At 44.5% G+C, this 7,500-nt stretch overlaps 1 pseudogene; it reads left to right on the top strand.

Moving 5' to 3' along the window:
• Positions 1 to 7,500, top strand: part of LOC145060046 (small ribosomal subunit protein uS3m pseudogene) — a 19,779-nt pseudogene that overhangs the window by 217 nt on the left and 12,062 nt on the right.

Raw genomic sequence — 7,500 nt, 5'->3', positions numbered from 1 at the left:
TGATGCTTTGTTACAGATTAGGCTACTCCAAAGTAGCAGTGGAGAGTGAGAAAAAATCATTTTTGATAGCATCTGTGGAGGTGCAGTCCCTTGGACAGTCCCTTATATGATCAGATCTTTAAAAACTTTCTTACTTCCTTCCATGTCCATCTCTCATATCTACAGGGAAGGGAATCAAAGTGCAGACACTTTAGCTACCCATGGCCACTTCCATCAGGAACATTTTGAATTTCTTTCTTTTCTAATGGCTCTCTTCCTACTGCCTCTCTTGCCTAAAGAGGTCAGTCCACCGCGTGTCTGTCTTCCAGTTCCTTGACTCCCAAACCTTGGGTCATTGATTCTGCCCCCGCTTAGGTTAGCTGTGCTTCCTTAAATATCGGGTTGCCAAGGGTTGTTTCCGGAGGAAATGGGATTAGAACCCATGATTTAGCAGTTGGTTGAGCAGTCGTGGCGGACAAACACAAACAGCAAGCAAAGTCTTGGCTCGCTCTCATTGGGAGGCTGTTCAACCAGACTGACGAAGTTGAGTATTGACACAAACAATAAGAGGACGAGCTTCCCTTCTACTACCGAAAAGAGGAGTTTACCACCGCCTACATATTCCACTCACTCTATCCTCTTTGATCCTATTCCAAGGCGATGGATCCTATTTCACTATCCTTGTCTAGAAGGCGATTCGGTAGCACTGAATTACTATAATAAGGTAAAAGATCAAAGAAGTCTCTCCGATCGATCCCATTCCTAGTCTTCGTACTAAGCCCTGTTGCCTTACCCCTAATCAAGCTTGCTTTCAGCCGAGATCGCCCTTCAGTAGTTGCCCTCCTCGCCCCATTCAATAGAAAGTTGACTTACACGCCTTACTTGATAGGAGGCTTCAGGGAAAGAGATCCGAGAGTTTTGACAGTAGTGGGAAGAGTTTGAAGACTTTCCGCTCATCTCCCGCCTTCGACTTGAAAGCGAGAGGCTTTTCGCTCCTCTCCTGCTTGGAAGCTCTCTTTTAGTCGGAGAAGTGCTACCTGTCGACCGTTAGGGAGACTACCGTCGACCGACCTGAGGAGGGAGACTACCGCCCCTGAGGGGCTTGTTGCTAGAGGCATCCCCTCAAATGAGATTTCTAAACTCTACAACCGCTCCGGTTTGAGCAATAAGAGCCCGCCTTCCGGGTCCTATATTCTAGTTACTAGCTTCAAAGGAACTACTAAAAGAAGGAGTCAAAGCATCGGAGAGTGCTACCTACGAGTGAGTCACCCGCCTGGTTACCTGTCCTTATGAAGGAAGGTGCGCATGAAAGTCTTTACGGAAGACCATCAAATTACTGATTAGGAAGGTCTTTAAGGAATGAACTTCTATTACAGGGATTCTTTTATTAAGACCTTTCGGATAGATAGCCCTATTGAATGAAGGTTGAACACCAACCCGCCTGGAAAGCTAAGAGTCGGCAAAGACCTAGCTGTCGAGGAATGAAAGAAGTCGCTTTCTAGGAGAAGGAGTACGAGGAAGTCAAGTCATAGGCAAGCAACCAACAGGCTAAGAGCTATCTCCCAACCTCTCCCTTATTGACAAAATGAGAGGGATTTCAGGCAATTAGCATATAAGAATTCCTGCCCTAGAAGATCGCATTTCTGACTTGAGCACCGTCTTTAGGCATTTCAGTTCTCAGGATCTTACGAAGAAAGGCTAAAGATCGTACTGAACACAACCCTATGATATGAGTGAAGGCGAGCCAGGAAAGCACCCTGAACTCATAGGGTGAAGGCGAGGAAGCTTTCAAAATTTCAGGGGCTCCTCTAAACAAGAGTTTTGACTAGGTAGATTTGCCCTTCTACGCCGTTTTAGGTGAGTTCGGACTCAATCATTGACCGGAGATTGGGACAGAGCGGATGGCAACTAGCTGACTTCTTCCTGTCACTCGTACAGATCTGATTGAAGATATTGCATTAGAAAGGGATACAAAGTAACTTCCGAAGATTGAAAGAGAGGCAATCCCAGTTCGATACTGGTCTTGTTGCACTTCTTCGAGTTAATGACGGATAGCCCGCTAGGGACTGCTTGGCTTGTTAGCGAGAAAGCGCATAAAAGAATGCCATTTCTCGATCGAGAAAATAGGCTCAAGTACATTAGTCCGTCACTGCCATTTTGACTAGGTGGATTTTGCCTTCTAGTTGACTTCTTTCTGCGGGATACCCTAGTTAGAGCAGTGAAACCTTTAAGGCAAGAGATGCGGGCAAGTCAGTCGCTAGAACTCCCAGATGCTAATAACTCGCTAGAAGGGGTAGAAAGCCTGTTCTTTTGGTACAAATCCTCTTTCTTGAATGAAACTAGCTAGCTGTCTTTGAAGTCAAGTACTTAGCCGGAAAGGCAAGTCCATCGCGGGCACTACCCGACTTATTTCGGTATTGCATATAAGTACAAGTTTAGATGTGGCCATCTAGACAAGTGAAACGGTCCTTGCTGTCGAAGTTTACTACTGGATAGGAATTCCATCGGTATGGCATTAGAACTGCTCGGAGAAGTTCGATATTGAAGGTATACAGTTCGATAGATCGGTATTGAAGTGAGATATTCAATCCTCTTTCTATTGAATGGTATTTCACTGCCATTCATGTACAAGTATTGCAACTGAGACTGAGAGACAAGGGAGATCCCATTGAACTTGCCTTGATTGAATGAAGGCTAGCTGACTTCGATACTGAATGAACTCGCATGCTGGAGAACCGATGAGAGACATAGTCGATGCCAATATAGCTGTAATTTCACACTGAAGCTTTTCCCTTCGAAGAGTTGATCTTTCATTTCAAAAGTGGTCTCTCCCCAATGGAGAAATGATGCTAGCCCTTTTTCCTTCGATGACAGAGATTGAAATGGATAAAGTGGATTCTCCCTAATGGTGAAATGAGACTGATTTCAGTGATTGAACTGATGGCAACTAGCGAGCAATCTTACTCAATAGGGGCTTTCCATCTTAAAAGCCTTCCTTCTTGCTTGCTTGCGAGAAGGCTTTCTTGCGTTCTTGCTTAGCTGGGGAGGTAGTGGACCAATAAGCTAGCTGTCCCAACCAAGACAGGAGCTAGCCTCTTATCTTAAAGGCTATCGATTTCCTCCTTGAGGAGCAAGGAAGATCAGAGGTCACACTGGAAAGCTATCAACTAACCTGTAAGAAGACTTTTTCTTTGGGCTTCTTCTTAGTCCGTTAGGTAGTTGCCTAGAGCTATTAATAGACTGAAAGGGGAAGAACGACCAGTCTTCCTAGCGATGTACAATTCTTTTGGTATATGAAATCTCGATGTCTAGGTCAATTCAATATCGAACAGAAAGGTAGCAATTCTTTTGGCACAGTCTTTTGGTATATGCAATTGAGAAGCCAAAGTCAGATAGAAGGGCTTGCCTTCCGCACTTTCGTATACCAAATACGAATTGAGAAGTGACTTTGTACAAAAGTACATTGTACCATCAGTCAATCAAATTTCTCCTATCCATTTTGAACTTGATTTTGTACCAACTAAACCTAAGCCAATAGAGCGTCTTGCCTTCGCAATATTGAAGGAGAAATGTTGTCAATGCTTTCATAGATGCCATACAACCATCCCTTCCCCTCCTAGTCCAAGAAGAGCTTCCCCTCCTTCCAGGCCCTAAAAACCTTGCTTCCTAAGCATACTGATAAAGAATTAGCAGAGTCGTCTCCCTCCTCCTAAAAGAGAGAAGCGGGCTAACCCAAGAGAGAGACCAGCCATAATTGCTCTTAAGGTTAGTTAATGGCTTTCAAGGGCTGAGGGACATTAGCCACTCTCCTGCTCGTACCTCGCTAACAACCGTCAACAACCAGTGTTGCAACAACTCCTAAATCAATAGGGCCATAAAGACTAGTCCTACTTGCCCTAGAGATTAGTTAATAGCTTCAAAGACCGGCAGGAAGTCATACAACCTAGCTCTCCTTACTTGATAGGGGGTCGGATAGAGGGTCTAGTAAACTAGCTGAGTCATTCGAGAGGCTTCAAACTTGGCTAAGCCTTCACATAAGCGGGACTGCTTGCATGTCCATCATTAGATTTGCGGGGTAGTGGAGGGAGTGCTTCCTCTCCTTAACAGTCGAGCTCTTTCTTTCCTCTCAAGGAGCATGAGCGGAACGGAACGGTATCAAGTCTATTAGTCGGAGAGGTCGTACCGTCGAGCGAGTTGGGGAGCTCGACTAAAGCCGACCTGAGGGAGGCCTACAACCGTCGGTCTAGAAAGCTAGTAACTCGGATCTAGGACTAGGAAGGGAAGGCAACTACCCGAGTTCAGGGTCTGTTGGTTTAGAAGTTCTATATTGAAGTTTCGTAGTGAGATATTTCAGTTAGGTAGTGCTCCTTCTCGAATACCAGACTGAGAGTGGGAGATTGACATCCTTTCAATCTTGGCTAAGAGGACTATTCAAATCCTGGTGAAGTAAAGGACTATGAGAATTCTCAAGTCGATGCGAATATAGGGCCATTTTGATGCGGGAATTGTGCAAAATGAGACTTTCAGGGAGATAAGGCAGGGAAGCCATTAATGGTATTTCATTCGAAGTGGTGTATTTCAAGTTGGAGAGTTAGGGAATTCAATCTTGGTATTGAAAGTGCGGAATCGTATTGCCGAAGTAGGCTATTTGGATAGGAATGAAATAGGTTTTAGAAGGTACAAGTATTGAAAGAAATCCTGTTTACAATGAGTTCTCAATCGCAAGGTCCTACCCGAGTTACAGAAAGTTGCTGTCGGCAAAGAAGTCTTACCAAGGATAGCCACGGCTTTCATTGAAAAAGGATAGGCCACTCGCTGAGCGCCCTAATCAATGAGGATAGGTTTCGATGTGGGGTATTTGCTATATGGTATGGTACAAAGTCAGTTTCTAATTATTCGTGTGGGGAATGAACGCAAACCGCTTCAAGGCAACGGGCTATCTCCCAACTTTCACTTTAGGAATGCCTTTAAGGCTAGCTCTCTCCTTTGGTACTCAATTGGGTATATTCCGTAGTGAGATAAGGAATTCAATCGTATATGGTATTGTACAAATACAGTATGGCAGGATTGACTAGCGGGATGGTTTCAAAAGAAGGATTTCTTGCGGTATCGGTACTCAATAGGGAACTTAAGGGATAGGAATGTACTTTGAGTTCTCAATTCTATTGCATTAGAAAGTGGGGAATTCAATCGGTATGGTCGAAGGCAATCAACTGCCTGACTTCTGTAGATTCGTAGTGAGATTGACTGAATTCAGTTTGACTGAGAGTGAGCAAAAGCATCTTGTCAATTGAAACTGCGATTAGTAAATTGATTTCCAGAATCTAGTTGGACTTAGAGTCCGATGCCTATCTTGTAAGTCTTTACAGAATGGACTTTGACTTTTGAAAGTGTGGAATTTGGCAGGATTGAAGGTATTAGGTAAAAATCCACTTTCTTGAATGAAGTGGACTGGGAAGGGAATGCGAATAGGATAGGTTTGCGAAAGACCGAGGTCTTGACTTCTGCCTGTGCCTCTCGCTTTCATTCACAGGTTAGCCGAAGTCCTTTGAAGGTCTGCTTGCACGGAGATAGTGATTCGATCTTCCCTGCCTTCCTTCGTAGTGCTTGCGAGATGGACTCTTTCATCGGAGGGTGCTATTTCACCCATTGGTCTTGAGAAATCCTACTTCACCTACCTTTGGAACTCAGATCTCAAGAGAAGTCTTGACCGGACTACCGGACTCCCGGTCAGTGCTGCTAGACCTCTAAGCAAGTGTTGCTAGACTTTCCTGGCTGTTGTTGCTGCTCTTACAACTGCTAGGCAAGTTACATGAGTGAGGACGAACGAATGGAACGAATACGGTGAGATACGATTTAGAATCTCTTGTAGTTAGGCAAGTGGAGGACAGTGATCTTCCAAATGATCACTGGCCGGAACGATCTATGATAGCTATTAACTAGTGCCATGGAGTCAGTCAGTCTAAACTCTATAGCTCAACAGTCTAGTGCAGCTAATGTACGAAGGAAGCAAGAAGTCAGCTAAAAAGTATGAGAATCTCCACTGTTCAATCAACAACAACAGGGAGGGATGCCCCCGAGGGCATCCCGATCGATTCAATCAACAAAGCAAGTGTTGTGAGCCCACCGGCGAGTGAGGGCTAAACGGTATTTATAGATTGAAACTAGAAAACCTTAATTCCTGAACTAGCCTCATGAACAAGCCAGTCTCAACTTTCCTGTTCAACTTTCTAGTGCGTCTATCTAAGGATAGATCTCGGTATCTGTGGAGAGGAAAAGAATGAATCCTACTAATGCGTCAAAATCTAAAAAACATTTATCTGTATTCCCCTTTCTTTATAGGTCTCGTGTTCCCCCTATTGAACGAAATGCAAAAACCACATACCCACAAACTTGTCAATAAACAATTCTATGTTCAATTTGACTACAAACAATTCTATGTTCCACTTGACTCCTACCCATACCGTGTTCAATTTGTATAGTTCCCATACCGTGTTCAATTGTACAACTACCAATTCAATCTTGAGATTTAGTAAGAATAGCAGACGGTATACTAGTCAGGACTCTTCTTTTCTACGAACAAGTCAGTACTCGCACTATTGGGAGAACATGCGTCAAAGAAGGTCGTTTTCTTTTCCGTCCTCGCACTATTGTACGAATTTATCCCTGTACCTAAAAAAGTCTTTATTTCACGCTGGAGCATTTGTAAGCGACGGGATCTTAGCAGCTTCTTCCCGAGTTGCATTAGCTAAAGTGGATCTACGATCACGGGAACTAATCAATCGGTCTGTTCTGCCCCATAAGCATCTGGATGGTCTACGATCAGTGCTATTCGTACACCCTATGCCTGATTTCGCAACTTCAACCCTTTCCCGCTGTAACTACGCCTTATTGGCTTCTTTTCAGGCTTGAACAAGCAAGTACGCAAACAGCCTTCGGTTCCTAACAAGCTAAGCACCTACCCCGCTGGCCTGGGGAACTACGAACTACTAGTTTAGCCTATCTGGCCTAACTAGCTTGTTAAAACAACCTGATCGGGACCTCTACCACTCTTGTAGATCACTGAACTATGCGCCTATCTTCGCTTTTCGATCAGCCGTTGCTCCCCGTTCACTTAGCCTACGAACTCCGGCTCACTTCCAGCTTGGATCACTTCTGGCTCGCTTAGCCCTAGCTCGAAACAGCCAACTCACTTCGCCTACGCAACGAAGAGAAGTAGTTTACTTGCTTAGCTCGAACATGCCAACAGCATTCCGTTCACTTACGCAAGATTCACTCGTTTACTTGTTAGCTAGCGCTATTCCACATCTTAGCTTTCAAGGAAGCCCACGGAGCGGTTCTGAAAGAACGTAGTGGTGAACGAAGTTGACTTTGACTTATAGCATTTCTCCTTCTCTTAGCTGAAGGCTTATCCATGAATCCGGACTTGAAGAACTTGAGGGCATAGGATTCAATCCAGCCACAGGTTCTCCCTATGGCTACCTTGTTGCGAACGAAAGACCGGATCTCTATTCTTCCAGC

Source organism: Lactuca serriola, chromosome 6 (genome assembly GCF_051521515.1).
Source record: "Lactuca serriola cultivar US96UC23 chromosome 6, Lser_US96UC23_V15, whole genome shotgun sequence".
Classification (NCBI taxonomy): domain Eukaryota; kingdom Viridiplantae; phylum Streptophyta; class Magnoliopsida; order Asterales; family Asteraceae; genus Lactuca; species Lactuca serriola.
This window is presented reverse-complemented; position numbering and strand designations above follow the sequence as displayed.